The sequence below is a fragment of the Ptychodera flava genome, chromosome 5 (assembly GCF_041260155.1).
Source record: "Ptychodera flava strain L36383 chromosome 5, AS_Pfla_20210202, whole genome shotgun sequence".
Taxonomy (NCBI): domain Eukaryota; kingdom Metazoa; phylum Hemichordata; class Enteropneusta; family Ptychoderidae; genus Ptychodera; species Ptychodera flava.
In genome coordinates, this window is record NC_091932.1 from 33950466 (window position 1) to 33966686 (window position 16221).

The window sequence follows — 16221 nt, forward strand, 5'->3', positions numbered from 1 at the left end:
GATTTCTTAATCACGTCTTGTAGCGCCTGTAACGTATCATCACCGTTTTTGACTGTATCGGCCTGGCCCATGCGTATTTACTGAGCACATCGATTACTGTTAGCATGTATCGAATGTTTTTATTCTCTTTTGCGAATGATGAAGGGAATTCCACGAGATCAGCTTCCCACTGAGCGTCTATCGATGTTACGAAAACGCGCCGGCCCCTTCGGAACGCGCCACGAGTACGAGGGACCGGTTTATGAAGATTATAAGTTAGCTGAGTTTTTAACCAGTCCTGTACCTCTTTCTTAGTAACGTGGAGTCCACTGGCGCGTGCTGCGTCATACAATTTTTGTACACCTCCAAACCAGTTTTCGGGTTGTAATATAATTCTCTAAGAGTGCCTTCGGTGTTGTCACCTTCGGCTTCAGCTTCCATAATTGCTATATTATACGAAAAATTTTATGTCGTACGGATGCCGTAAATGAAATACTAGTTTACTGAATGGCCTACTTTTCAATTGTCTGACCAGGTCCGTGGCCTCCCGTTCTGACACCTCCATTCCATATTCTTTAATAATAGTTTTGTTGTCTGTCTTGCTCGGTGTGTAAAAAAGTACTAACATCTGTATGTTTTCCCTAAATGGTTTACTAATACTAGTATATTGTTGAGTCAGAACCCAGACAGATAGTCCGTCGTGTCTTGCGCTGAAACCAAGTTTGACTAAAACGTCACTGCGCTTCTTCATATCTTTGGACGCGGCGCAGTCGTCGAGTACTATTAAAGTGTTTGTACCGACCCATTCGTTCCGTACGAAGGCTAGTGTATCATCCACAGCATCGAGTCCGACTGGAAACACAAACACATTGTCATCGGTGAAAATGAATCTTTTATTATACGTTTTATTGTTCATGAATGTCGGACAAATGAAAACTATATATTCGAATTTTCCTAGGTACGGACCGGTGAGGAGATCCATTACATATTCCGTTTTGCCAGAATTTGTCGGTCCAGTTACAATCATGTTGAATGGTACAGTTGCATACATCGGATCTATATACTGTACATTAATGTAATGAATATTGCTAAAGATAACAAACCAATTTTACCATATTCATGAATAGGGTCTGCGCCGGTCACTGCTGCTGCCCGTTCCGAAGGCGCCTTCGGGGACCGAGTCGTGTCATTGTGAGGTGGTGGTCCTCCGGGCTCGTCCTGCCACTTCACAGGATCTCCCCCCTCCTCCCCTCCTCCTTCCATCTCATGTATAGCACTTTCTCGAACTTCCGTGTTTATATCACCATTCACCCGAAGGTCATAGATTCTGTTGCGTATTGCAATTCATTATTATAACCTGAGATTGCCGGGCCTGAAAGAATAACCATCTTAGACGGCAAGAGAAGTAAATTGGGCGAAACTGCCATATCAAGTTTGACACCAGTATTCATTATTGTGTCTTGATATCGCCGATAACTGATTACTTTGTCGGTATTACGAATTTCATCTTCGAGGAGAACGCCGAATTCTTTTCTTACTTGCACTGCACTGCCAGTATCGCCCACAATGGTACTGCGAATATTTGCTTGTGCGCCAAGTATGCAATATACGTAGGCTTCAAGGCTTTCATTGAGGCGAGCGAGACCGGCCTTTGTTAGTCCCGAGTCTCCCTTCAGAGGAATGAAACTATTGTATTGTCCCTCCGATCCATCATTTCGGAAGAAATAATAGTGTGGTCTGTCTTTGTCGGGCAGTACATGTTTTTTCTTTCCAAAAATGGTATGTGTATAGAAAACGCCTCCGTCGGCGGAGAGGAAAAAGTCCCGACCGTTGTATATCGCTTTTGGCTGTCGAACGGGACCACGATTAGTGTAATATTCATAACCATAACCAAGACCTGAGTTTTGTCCTTTTCGATATCGAAAGTCGGACTTCGTGGGGCTTATATTTCCAAATTCTGTACATAGAAGTTCATATTGAACGAGATTGTATGGATTGTCGCCAGCTTTGAAGGTGGGGGTATCGTCTGGAAGTGCAACGCCCATTTCATGAAGGATCCGACGTATTGTAAAGTATACATGAAAACGACAGAATGATCGTATTTGCGGCGGAAATTTCCCTTCGGAACCGAAGAGATGGGCGAATGATATACCACAACCAGTAGTGCTGCACCATACGGCGAAATTTAATTGCTGGTCCCAGTATTTCATGTTTGGCCCGCCCAGCCAGACATTACTTTCTTTAGCTGATCGATGAGTGATTACGTTATCTTTAAATATATTCCGAGGATGAAAAGTAAATTTATCTGTCGGCGTTACATATATTTCTAAGTCCATGAGAATAGGTTTTATTCCCCCATTCGGTTTGGGAGGGGGGGTATCAGCATGCTGTACTGTCGGTACGCTCGTCTTATTCAATTGAAAAGCAACTGGGAATAGGTCTGTACTCATTATTCGTGTTTCTATATACAGATAGATTTAAATGGAGGAGAATTTTCCATACTTCAGAATCGTACTAACATTCCAGACCATGTTAATATTATATTTCGGATTCAGGTTTAAACGAATTTTTTATTTTTTACTAAGAATAGATAACATACTGCAAACAATGGAGAATTTAATAAAGTCATCGGCAGCGGCAAATACGCGTTCCGAAGGGTCTTCGGTGCCTTCAGACGCTCGATCCATAATAGAAACAAAGCGTGAAAAAATACTCTGTGTCATCGCAAGTGGACAAGTAAGTTATTTTTTGGTAAGGAGATTTCAGTTGCTGACGTAGAAAAATGGGGAGATGAAACGGTGAATAAAGCATTTAAAGTCTATGAAGCGAAATACAGTTCTCTTATAAGTGATAATATCACTCAAAGTTTCATAGATCTAGGAGCCCGCGCAATAAGTCAGGTAGTTCCGATCAATGACCGAGATAACTATGCCACTGATCTTAAAAAGGATTTTATTCTAAACAGTGAAATAAAACGATTATCAGGACGGATAGCGTACACGTGGGGACCCATACTTGCTATAGTTTCCACCGGTTTAATTACAGGTAAACATTTAAATTTTAAAAAAATCGGGTTTAATATAGTACCTGAAATAAATGGATTCAACTTCGCAAACGGTTCCGACTCAGCAAACGGAAACGACCTCCACACCGCAAACGACGACCTTCCCGACTCCGTCACAGCGCAACATAGAGAAAGTTACAATGCCACCGAAGCATCCAGGGAGAGTTGCTGCGGGCAAGCGACTAGCGGAATGGAACAGGCAAAACAAGGAGAAGAAACGCCAAGCAATGGTGGGGAATGATAGCGATGTGGTAGCGGCAGACCTACCGCCTACAATGAAAGAACAGTGTGATAATAATTCACGCTGGTATAATAAATGTTATCTTGTTTTAGGAATTGTGGGAGTTTCATTGACTGCATTAGGGCTATATTGGGGGCGTGCTCGGCATACCCCCTGTCCTCCCCGGAAACCGCGGGAACCGCTTCAGAAAGCGAAAAAAACAGAGCCCGTAGCAGCTCCCTCCAGAACAGTTCCGACAGGGGTTCCGAGGGGAGGGGAGGGGGAGGGGGAGGGAGAGGGGGAGGGAGGACCCAGCTCCTCTACATTGTATGAGATGGATTAACTCCCCATATTTTTTATTTTTTTATTTTTCTATTTTATATACTAGTCAGCAATCATGGATATTAAAACAGTTGTAAACACAATGTACGATGGTATTGTAATCGCAGGACTTGCGATGGGATATCTTATGATCTCCAGCAAATTTCTGAAAATAGAGGTTGGCGATCCAAGTCGTCCAAATTTGACTCGATTGGAAAATTAGGCGGTGCGACTGCTGCCGCGGTTGCGACCAAAGATCTCCTTGAACAGAAAAATATTATTCCTGCAGAACCTTATACTTCGTAATAATAATATTCATCGAACATTTATACTTAGTAATATATACATACAACGTACAACGATGATCATTTGGATTGAAAGTCAAACAGGTGAACCTGTTACTGTTAATTTTTACCCTTGTATTGGCACGACACAGTTTACGAAGATAAGACTGCTAGAGTGCGGACTATATAATTCATGGCATAACATAACATCGACGAATAATGTAATAAAATATCAAGAAGGTGACCAACCAAAGAAGACTAAATCAATACGTCCAGGTAACTACAATATCGATACGTTAAACAAAGCAATCGGGTTGAAGCAAAAAATTAATTTGAAAAACATCTGCCGACAAACCACGTTCTTCTAACTTTGGCTAAAGATGTTAAAGTTTATTTCAATGCTACAGGTAGCTTTGCCAACGTAGTTGGTTTTTCAGATAAGCCAGAGGACAACCCAGTTATAAAAAGTACTATGAGTCCGAAGAAAGTGGATTTCTTAACAGTCACTAAATATATAGTTCATTCAGATGTAGTCGATGTTACTGGAAATTATGTTTCATTTGGTTCGGGTGCCTCCGGAGGATACATACAGGGGAAAGTATCGAACTGTTTACAAATACTTCCCATCCGGGATACGAGAGAAATAAGTGAAAAGGTTACTTACGATTTTAAAAACGGAGCAATTTCTATGCCATTGAGAAAAGGGGGAGATTACATGAATTCAATTCGTATCTGGATAACGGATCAGGATGGAAACATGATCGATTTCAATAACTGGCCAATTAGCTTTTGTATTGAATTATTGTAGTCCGAAGCGGGGCCGGTGCGTTCCGAAGGAACCCTATCGGAAGATAAACCATCCCACGACCAATCCTCCAGCAATATATATCATTTCATATTTCTTTTGCTCAGGACTGGGTTGATAATAATCTGAGAATTGAACTGCTTCGCCTTCGGAACGACCTGATGCATAGTTGGCTTGCGCCGCTGCTTCTTCAAGGATTTCTGCATCTGTATCTCTTAACTCAGCTGCAGCATGTGCGTCCTTTGCTTGATTTTCTCTTTCCCAATCAGCCTGTAGTAATCTTTTTTCTGACCAGACGTTGCGATCATGTTCAAATTTTTCTAATGCTTTATCATGTCGGACTTTCTCTTCAATAAGAGCGTCACCATTCCCGAAAGCTTTTGTCCGATAATATTTCCTCCTGTGAATGCCGTTGCATTTAATACAGCACCGAGAACTGTCATTCCTATAGCTGAAGCCATGACTGTGTATTGTATATTACAAGGTATTATTTTAATTTTCACTGTATATAGGTCCCTACGGAGTATGTCTGATCCAAGTGGCTTCGGTCTAGGTACAATTCGTATGCAAAATCTTGAGCTTGAAGATCTGAGTGATGTTAAAGTTAACAATAATACTAAGATGGCTGCTAATCATAATAAGGATTACGTCCTTCGTTATAAAGACCGCGAAAATATTTCGTTTTAGCCAATGCCGCGGCGCCACCCCACGAACATGCTGTAGAATTTTCCGAACTTAAAGACATTGATGAAACTGTAATTGACGCCACAAAGGCTTCGAATGATCCTACTCCTTTTGCTCTGACATGGGATGGGGATAGTCAGAAATTCATGCCTTATAATGTGCCGCGTAACATCTTAGATATATTGGATAGTGAAATTGCAGGAGGTGTTGCTGAACCACCAGGAACTCCGAATGTGATTTATTTTGATAGCAATGTAAACAAATATAAATTGTTAGATTTTCGTAGTTGGCTTACTCCTACAAATCCATACATTGCACTTCTTGGTATACCAATTCATCTTAAAATTAGTCCTCTTAATACAATAATGAAGGCAGATAATACACTAAGAAGGTGGATAAACGAGGGGGAGATTATTGCTCGTATACAGCTAGCGGAGTTCCAGTTAGATTATTTTGGGACACAACTTTAAAGAAACTGGGTCTTAAAAGTGTCGGTGATGAGGCAGCTGAATTAACTTTACAGACTGTAAATCAACAGATGACTGATAATATGAAAATACTTCAACATGGTACAGTTCTCATTAGATGTGTAAAGTTAGCTACTGGAGATGAATTTGACGATTTGGTTGGATATTATGCTATGAAAACAGATAACAGAACAACTTGTGATATTATCATAAGTATCGATAAAGATCGGGGAGGGGAAATGAGTATTGAATGTTTTGTTGGTGGGAATAGAATAGAGAACGACTTAGGAACTACATTTGTACGTAGAGATAAAAGAGTGAACACTTTAGATATCAGTACCATTCATCTGAAACGTCTCATATTATTTGAAGTAATGGTCTTCCGTCATATTTTAAGTTCAGAGGAATTACTAAAATTTTATCTATCGGGTGAACAAGTTCGCCCCGATAGGAACTCTCGTGTTCAACATCAGCTAGACTCCGCGACCGGCCGGACTGACAACGAGTGTAAAAGTCCCTTTATATAGGCTAGTTTGATGGTGATGACTCACACGGAATTTCCCGTACATGTATAAACATGCTGTGTGTGACTCAGAAGGGAATTTCCCTGCTTAGTTCAGGACAATGCACTGCTGCGCGTGCGTGAGTTCGTATATAGGTCAGGGTCATACTTTAGTTACATGGATGGTTAATTTTTCCTTCGCTTCATGTAGATAAATGAATAAAATGGGTGTAAAAATTCTTATTTATCACAGTTGACCACTCTTTCTTTACTACTAAGGTGTGTTTATGCCAAGTTTTACCCGATCGATCCGCGAAAGACAAACCTGAAAAGCGACCAACATGTTCAACATTTACGTTTTCGTATATTGTGTGAACATAATTACTTAATATTAGTCGTCGATATGAATCCATCTTAGGAACGACACGGTAATATCTGTACAAAGTAACAACACCCCAGATGTACTAAGGCACTTCTTTAAGCCAGCGTTAGTCGGTATGTCGCGATCCACATATTCTACTACTGTTGAGTCTCAGATTTAATACTGGATGTTTCGCACCTACACGATACTTGACCTAAACGCCAATAGATAACGATGTTTCCGTGCAGTAAACGGGCAACGATTCTTGTGACTCAAATAACAACTACGGACATCTGAAAGAGCCTGTGCAAATATTTAGCTAAAGAAGTAGGTCCGCTTGAGCTGACATAGGTCTTAGGGATGGATACTTTTTCTTTACAAGGTGATCCGAATGAAATCGTGCTTGTACATCTCGATTTGACGTATTTAGGAAGCTTTGAATTATTATGACCGGGGTTGAGGGTGGGCCGGCAAATTCTTCATGTGCATCAGTCAAAATAAGTGAACGTTCATCTTTTGCCCCCCCCCCACATTGATGGATCCCGTTTAAGAGGACGAAAATTTCATTACCCCCCCCCCCCCCCCATTTTGCTTGAGAGCGTATTGATCCAATTTTGAAAGGTAACATTGGCCATTACGGTGCACAGATACAATATAACATCAATGAAAAAGAGATGTTTTTCCAAGATGCTGCTCTTCTTCCCGATCTCCTATACATTGTATACTGTGTCTCGGAAGGTTCAAATAGTTAATGACTTGCGCTTCTACCGATTTCATGGATTACGACATCATCATCCTCTTCCCCGGAAAAAAGCTCAGAGTCTGATATGTCATTGTAACTGCACCATAATGCTACCTGAACCCGACTATATAAAATATACACATACTTATTACTTTTATCATACCTGCTATGCCTGTATTGCCATTCTCCTATTGTTTAGACGGTACTGATATGAACCCGTATTTTAACATGTTAAAATACAAATTATATTTTCACTGTAACCGAACTACTTACAGCTACGCGTACGCGTGACCTTCGCTGGTATGCATGACCTTCGTTGGTATGTTCATATACATGTAAAACAGCTGAGCGAATAAGACAAATGACAATCCGAAACGTCATTATGATTATGGTCAAAATTTGTTGTTTGCAGTCAGTTCATGGGCACTTAGGTACAAGTACAGTCGTACAAAAAACATACAAACGAACGCATTGAAAATTTGTATCATTTGTCGACACCGGCTCCTGTTATCGTTCACGGCCGGTCCCATACGGTGCAGTATTTTCATGTCATCTACGCTGCTGAAGATTAAGATACCGGTTAACAGTGCATCGTGGTAGAACCGTTTTACGACAAGTTTCCTGTTAATGAGCCTAGTATCTAGGTGGTGAATTACATCGTTTACAGCCATAAATGAGCCACAAAAATCCAACCGCACTGAAAATACTCGCGACAGACAAGGTGCACATATTATATTTCCGATTTGTACCTGTCAGTGAGATTCACAGGTCATGATCGTGTCCGGTGGCACCGGTGCGGGTTTCAGATACAATGTAAGATCTAGGGAAAGTCAAACTTTCGTTTAGGTTGTTAAAGGAAGTTTAGTTCTATTTAGGCAAGCCAGGAACGAAAATATACGAGCAGACGACGTAAATACCTTTGAAATGTTTTATTCGTACAGCAACAAAATCACGAACGAGTTACGACACTATACAGCTTACAGAGTACGCACTTCATGTTTTCTTTAATCCGCTCACAAATTCCTTTCTAAGATGGTAAATTCGGCATATTTGACGTCTGGGGACATGTATAATTCTTCAAGATAAACTGACTGGTACGGGTATTATATCCACTGTGCATTCATAGATGTCGCAGAGCTGCTTGCTCTATGCTCTCAGCTGTTCATACTCGATCGAGTTTGAAATCGAACGCTGGCGTGGCGCGAGTATTTTGACCCGATTTTGGCGGCCTCATAACTTTCACGCAGGGATGAGGTTATGTATCAAAACACGAAAACACACTCATTTTACACACTCCAGCCTATGTTTTACATCCACCGTCATTTTAAACTAAATAAATCTTCTTCAAATTGTGAAAACCTGTGTCGACATCGTAATATTTAAATTGTTCGCTTTAAAAGTGCTCCATAAACCCTCCCTTGAAGTGGAACGTGTCAATAATGTGGAATATTATAATATTACAATATCAAGACGTGTTACGGTTATCATCATTCCTTAGCAACCAGCTTTTTATAAGTACAGCGCGCAGCAAGGAGCAAGCAAGGTCGGTTTCAGTTGATTTCGTCGCTAATTTCGGAACGTCCGTAGGAAAACAATCATAACCAAAGCATGCATGTATGATAAAGGGGTTATTAACGAAGTTTGGGCGACACCGCGTCGTATTCTCGTGATGTGTCCGTATTTTGACGAGTCCCTAAATATTATTATACAATACAATAGTTATAATACAAAATATATGTTTATGTATTTCCACCTTATTGCTAATTGACATAACAAACAAAGCCATTGAAACTTTTCATCTATATTCCAGCCTTTGTGTTTATTTATCTTGATAAGTTTTGTTCATCTTTTCCCTAAAAACCGGCAGGATACTAACAATAGTGGTATGCAACAGCACAAGTCGAACCTTTCAATTTAAGCTAGGTTTCAGTTTAACATATAGCTTGCATCTACAATCATTGCCTTACCTCAGGCAAAGGTTGATAGGAATTGTTCATTTGCCCTCAGCGAGCTAAATTTACAAGAAGAGAAGCCTGAATAGAGTTGTCAATGTAATACACTATGTAAAAGACAATACATATTGTACTTTTATTCAGATAACATTGAAATGCCTTCAGAGAATAAAATCATGCAGAGAATTATTTTTATTCCCAAAATGTTTTTGTACACTGAAAATGTTTTTTGACGGGATGGATACTCATGAAGAATCAAGTAGCCCCCTCTGTGCTGTTTCAAAAATAAATGAACTCCTTTGCAGTTTTCATAGTTAAGGTGAACCCCGGATTTTGCCAGCCCCCGTGCCTTAATAACTAAAAGCTCTCTTACTGTGTTTACCGACTACCTGGATCTTTTAACGAATTTCACTGTTTTCTCTTTCAAGTCAAGTGAATATTTTTGCTCATGAAAGCGATAAATCTATATATTTGAACAATTTTAACTTTGTAGAAATGAACGGAAGTGCCAACGCTGCTTGTTATGTTGCTCCGATCTTTGTTGCCATTATCATGAGTAAAATAGTTCAAGCGAAAGGGGTTGAGCGAAAGGGAATAATATCATGGCCAGTGATTTCAATAGATCGGCTTGATATTCATTATCAACAGGAAATGCATAAACTTCTCATGCTCTGGAAATATGTTTTGTTAAAATCCATGTCAAATGCGAATAGTTTTTACTTTCCCCGCCAATTTTACCCTAAAAGTCTGTTTAATGCTATACTTACACAAAAAACACTGAAAACACCTTTTGTTAAAATTTCTATTGGCGTGTTGGCTGCCTCAAATAATAGTTAAAAGTTTCCTTGAGAAGAGTTCGAGCAAACGAGCTAGCAAAAATCTCTCAGCTTTTCGGTACATGCTACCGTAAAGTAGAAAGTTGATTTACTTTAAGCGTCCGTTATCTGAAGATGTGAGGCTACTTGTACTTTAGGCAGTTTTCAGTAAAAATGGGACTCTCCCCTTTTTGAATTTTCATAACATAAAGTTCACCCATTTCAAAATGTAAAAACTTAATATGCGTTTACGAGTTTACCAGAAACATTTGCTCACCGACTCTCATCCCTACCCTATGCTTACACCCCTTTGTTTGTGTCCCTTTTATTCGGTAATAATATGCAATTAAATTTTGTTATTTCATATTTACACTTATGCCTTACTCTTACCAAAAAGATGCTACTCTCAAAGATACCATTATGGGGCACATGTAACCTGTTTACATGTGCATTATGTATGCCCCTTTGACTCTCATAGGTAGTGAATGGATAGTTTTGGAAGAAATTCCAATATTTTTGTTTCACATATGCTCTTTTAATCTAGCTGCTCGAGCCATGTGCATTCATATCAATTGCACATGCAATTCTAACCACCCTACTCTAGTCAAGTGAATTAATTTTGATATCAGATATAAATGCACAGATATAGTTAATGTTTTATTGGAAAAATTGTGGATAGTTTTCCCCGTAAACTCCATGTCATGGTGAGTTGACATTTTTGGGTGAAATTCCAATATCACATTCGTTGGATACTAATGCCTTTCTGACAACCGTACCCTAGTCAAGAAGCCATAAATAAATTCAAAGATATAGCAAGTTTTGTATAGGTAAATGCAATTAATTTCTCCATCGACGCCTATGTATAATAAATAGACAATTTTGCCTGAAATTCCAGCCTCACACACTTTCACTAATACACTTCTAACCACCCTACTCTGGTCAAATACATTCATACAAACAATCAGGTACATATATATGCAAATATATATATAGAGTTGTGTATTTAAAATATGATTAGTTTTTCCTGTAGACAGTACAGTGAATTGACCTTGCATTTTTGATGAAATTCCAATATCACACTTGTTAAACATAAATACACATTCCTCTTTTTCCCCAGGTAAAGTGATGTATTCATTGCCCTGATAAAGTTTGTGTGCGATGTGTGGTAGCGAGTGTGTGGGTACTAGTGTTCATGAGCTCTACAGCGTGTGAAAGTTCACAGTAAGAAAATTTTTATGACAGGGATATAAATTATATAGGCTGACTTTTGCAGAAAGTGATAGCGGATTAGGTAAGGTCATTCGTAAGGAGTAACTTTTAGCGTGATCAATCAGTGCTCGACTTTTGTTTACCGGTATCTAAGATACGGAAAATCCATCAACAGCTCTACAAGCTTTCCTGAGATCAATCAAGTACCGTACCCTTGGACTCCCATAAACAGAGGACGTTAACAGTGTGAAGAAGGTGTGTTTATGCCAAGTTTTACGCGATCGATCCGCGGAGACAAACCTGAAAAGTGACCAACATGTTCAAATATACATTTACGTTTTCCCGATATTGTGTGAACATAATTACTTAATATTAGTCGTCGATATGAATCCATCTTAGGAACGACACGGTAATATGTGTACAAAGTAACAATACCCCAGATGTACTAAGGCACTTCTTTAAGCCAGCGTTAGTCGGTATGTCGCGATCCACACATTCTACTATTGTGAGTCGTAGAGTCAATACTGGAGGTTTCACACCCACACGATACTTGACCTAAATGCCAACAGAAGAACGATGTTTCCAGCAGTAAACGGCTTCTGATTCAAATAACAACTTCGGACACGTATACATCTGACAAAGCCTGTGCAAATATTCAGGTAAAGAAGTAGGTCCACTTGAGCTAACAAAGGTCTTAGGGATGTATACTTTCTCTTTACAGGGTGATCCAAATGAAATGATGCGTGTACATCTCGATTTGACGTATTCAGGAAGTGTTCAATTATTGTGGCCGGGTGAGGGTGGCCGGCAAATTCTTCATGTGCATCAGTCAAAATAAGTGAATACCTACCCTTTACTACCCAAAATTGATAAACCCTTTTAAGAGGACGAAAATTTCATGACTCCCCCCATATTGCTTGAGAGCGTATCGATCCAATTTTGAACGGTAACACTGGCCTTTAACGGTGCATAGGCACATCAGAGGAAAGGAGATTTTTTTCCAAGATTCTGCTCTTCCTCCCGATCTCCTTGTATACAGTGTCTCGGAAGGTTCAAATAGTTCATCACTTGTGCTGCTGCCAATTTCATGGACATCATCATCATCTTCCTCGGCAAATAGCTCAGAGTAAGATATGTCATTGTCATCGCACCATAACGCTACCTGAACTATAATATATAGTATATACACATAATTAATATTTATTTTAAGAGTTACAAAACAAAAATTATGTATTTCTTCTTATTGCTAATTGACGTAACAAACAAAGCCTTTGAAACTTTCATTTATATTCTGGCCTTTGTGTTATTTGTCAAGATAAGAGTTTTGTTCATCTCTTCCCTAAAACTGGTAATATATATATATATATATATATATATATATATATATATATATATATATATATATATATATATATATATATATCACTAACGCATATTACTTCAAGGACAAAGTAATAATATAATGATAACTCTTTTTATCCTTGCTTTAAGCATCGAGCACTGTAATTTCTCACGAGGACATTGCATATATATATATATATATATATATATATATATATATATATATATATATATATATATATATATATATATATATATATATATATATAATATCAAATGGACATATACGCACGCCATTTCAATGTCGTCCTAGTGACCAGGTGCATGTATTAAACCTATGAGATGCAGAAAATACAGCGTTGTTCGGATGTTTCCTTTTTTTGCATATTGAACATAGAAATGACCATTTCATCCATATCCAATTCATTCGGCGTAATCCTGCATTGCTAATTGATCTTAACGATAAAGCTGTAAGATCTTTTTTTCTTCCGTGTGATTAAATGTTGAATCAAAACTTGGTAATATGATTATCGGCCAGCGAGCGCACCGTCGTTCCTTATTTTTGTATCGCAGATATAAAAACAATTCAGGGCTTATCGTCAATATGAATCCACCTTAGGAAGGACACTTTAATATCTGAACAAGGTAATAATACCCAGGATGTACTAGGGTACACCTTTTTCAGCGGAGTTCGTCAGTTTCTCGCAATATTCGTTCTTCTTTTGCGGAGTCTCAAACTTCAATACCAGAGGTTTCACACCTACAAGATACTTGATCTGCATGCCGATAGAAGCAAGATGTTTTCCTGTAGTAAACTAACAACGATTCTTCTGACTCAAATAACGACCACGAACACTCATACTTTTGAAAAGCCTGTGCAGATATTCAATAAAAGAAGTAGGTTTCCATGGGCTGACACCTGTCACCTTTTTTTTTATCAAGATTTGACGTATTTTGCTTATTTATATCCTGTTCACGAATTACACTTCTTTTTCGTCTTCAATCAAGTGATATGTCTGCTCGTAAAAGCAACATACTAGCAATTGTTGAACAACTTTTGCATTTGTAGAACTGGACGGAAGCGCCAAACCTACTTCATATCTTGCTCCGGTAACATTGATGTCTTCATGAGCAAAGATTTTTAGAATATGCTAAGAATATGCATGTATTTTCTTTCGCAGTTACGACTCAATCGTTATTTCCCAATTTCGAGTTGGATTTTACTCTCTTGTCTTACGTTTGTTAAGACCCCAAAGGTGTCCTCACCTCAAAGGTACCCCTGACCTCAAAGGTGTCCTCGTGTTAAATGTGTAGTAAGATAGGGTGTTAAACGCAAGTCTGACAACACCCACCGCATAATCAGACGCTTTTGAAGTCATATGGACATTTTGAAGTAATAATAGCTGCCGTTTAATACTTGAAGTTGGATAAAATATATACAAAATTAGGGCTGAGGACAGAATTAACAGTGCGGAGGGCTAGTGTCGATGTCTTTATAAACATATAATATGTACATTCTCTGTAAAATGGCGCATTGAAGTCATATGGATATTTTTGAAGTCATACTAATCGCTGCTTTTAAATACAAGACTGGATATGAAAAGTGAAGGTCAAAATCAGCCCGTAAAAGACAGGAATCTTATTTGAAAACACCACAGCTATGGACCCACAGCTAATTGAACACATGATAACACCTGCTGAAACGAGAGTTTCCGCTCATTCCCTATTTTTATTTTTTGTGTACTGCCGCAGAGGTAAGGAAAAGAAATCGTACTATGTTTGTTTCAAGAAGAGTAGCCCTGGATTGTCTAAGTAAATGTCAAATACAGAAACAATTTCAATGCAAAATCCTTATTTCAATTCATTACAGAGTCAAAACCAAAGGACTTCACTCTATCGCCCGAGACAACGAGTAGAGGACCATCAGTCGCACCTCCATCGTATATAAAAGGTATAGTGCTCACTCACTTCTTCAGTCCTGGGTGTCAGCATAAAGCCTCGAGGGTCTATGGTTTCAGATGTTAAAGTGTAGGAAAATCGTTTGACTTAAAGACACCAGTTATTTATCAACTTTATCCAAGAACAAAATGATTAACTCGATAAACCTTTGAAGGGAGAGTATTCGACTAATAGTCATTTCATAGGCAATTTCAAACAGACGCTACAATAATAATAATAATAATAATAATAATTAATATAAGTATTATATAGAAATAATAACGCGAATAATAATAGGTTCAATTTCCGTGAAATTTTCCCATAGGGGTATTTTGGGTCGAAAAGACCAAATATGATATCGATTTCACTGCCCCATGTTTCCATGGTAACCATTTTAGGGGTTGAAAATTTCAGTTTTTCTAATATCCCATGAAAAGTTACTTTGATTTTATATGAAAATTATCTAGTAGGGGAGTTCGGGTCAGAGAACACAAAAACCAGAATTATTTTAATGTTTCGAGTTGCCATGGTAACTATTTTGGGATTGAAAATGTTACTTTTTCCCTAATTCCTATTAAAGAACGATTGATTGATGTAAAAATTTGATCATAAGGGTTTTTCTGGTTTGCACACCAAAAATATCACACTCATTTTAATGTGAGATGTTTCCATGGCAACCATTCAGGAGTAAAAATTACCAGTTTTTTAAAGATTTCACCTAAAATCCAGTAATCAACAGAATGTGTAATATCAAAGAGATATTTTGTGTTAGAAAGACCAAATATCAAGTGTAAAAATCCAGTAATCAACAGAAAATTATACCAAATAGTTATTTTGGGTTAGAGAGACAAAATATGATATCAATTTTTACTGCCCTGTGTTCCATAGTAACCTATTTGCATTTTAAAATTTCAATTTTTTTCCAAATTCCATTAAATGTAATCCCAGTTACTATGCAAATGCTCTCCTTAGTGTATTTATCACAGCATGAACTCCATGTACATTTTTTTTATGTTGCCTTGGTTACCATTTTGGTAACCACAGTTTTTTTATTTAAAACCATAGACCCTCGAGAGGATCTATGCTAAAACATAATTCACTGTTTTTTATTTATTTAATGGATTTCTAAGTAACAACTAAGAAATTTGTTCTATAATAATAATAATTGTAATTTCTTTGCCTTCATTCTAGGATGAATAGCAAACATAATGTATATTGGGGCCATTCTGGTCAAATTATATTTTCCGTTAATTTTAGTGTGTTAGAATTAATTGTATATAGACCAGAAATAATTTTTGAAGTATTTTTTATTTTTTTAATGCAGTCAACCAAATAGGCTAAGTGTTATATAGTACAGTACTAACTCATTATGCATTGAATTATGTTTATGCCTTCAAATTAATTTTATGTGCTTAAAATTAATTCTACTAGTATCTCAATTAATTTTATGAACCCAATCCCCTTATCACCAAGTGTACCATTATTTATCACAGGCAGTTACAGTAGCGCACAGTTTTTTATTTAAAACATAATTCAC

At 38.0% G+C, this 16221-nt stretch overlaps 1 protein-coding gene across 1 annotated transcript in view; it reads left to right on the forward strand.

The window, feature by feature from the left end:
* The window catches only part of LOC139133632 (cartilage intermediate layer protein 1-like), a 77953-nt gene that overhangs the window by 14267 nt on the left and 47465 nt on the right, over positions 1-16221 (forward strand). The window contains exon 2 of the mRNA XM_070700381.1: positions 14617-14697. The gene's annotated coding sequence lies outside the window, so the exon portion shown is untranslated. The remainder of the gene's footprint in view (positions 1-14616; positions 14698-16221) is intronic.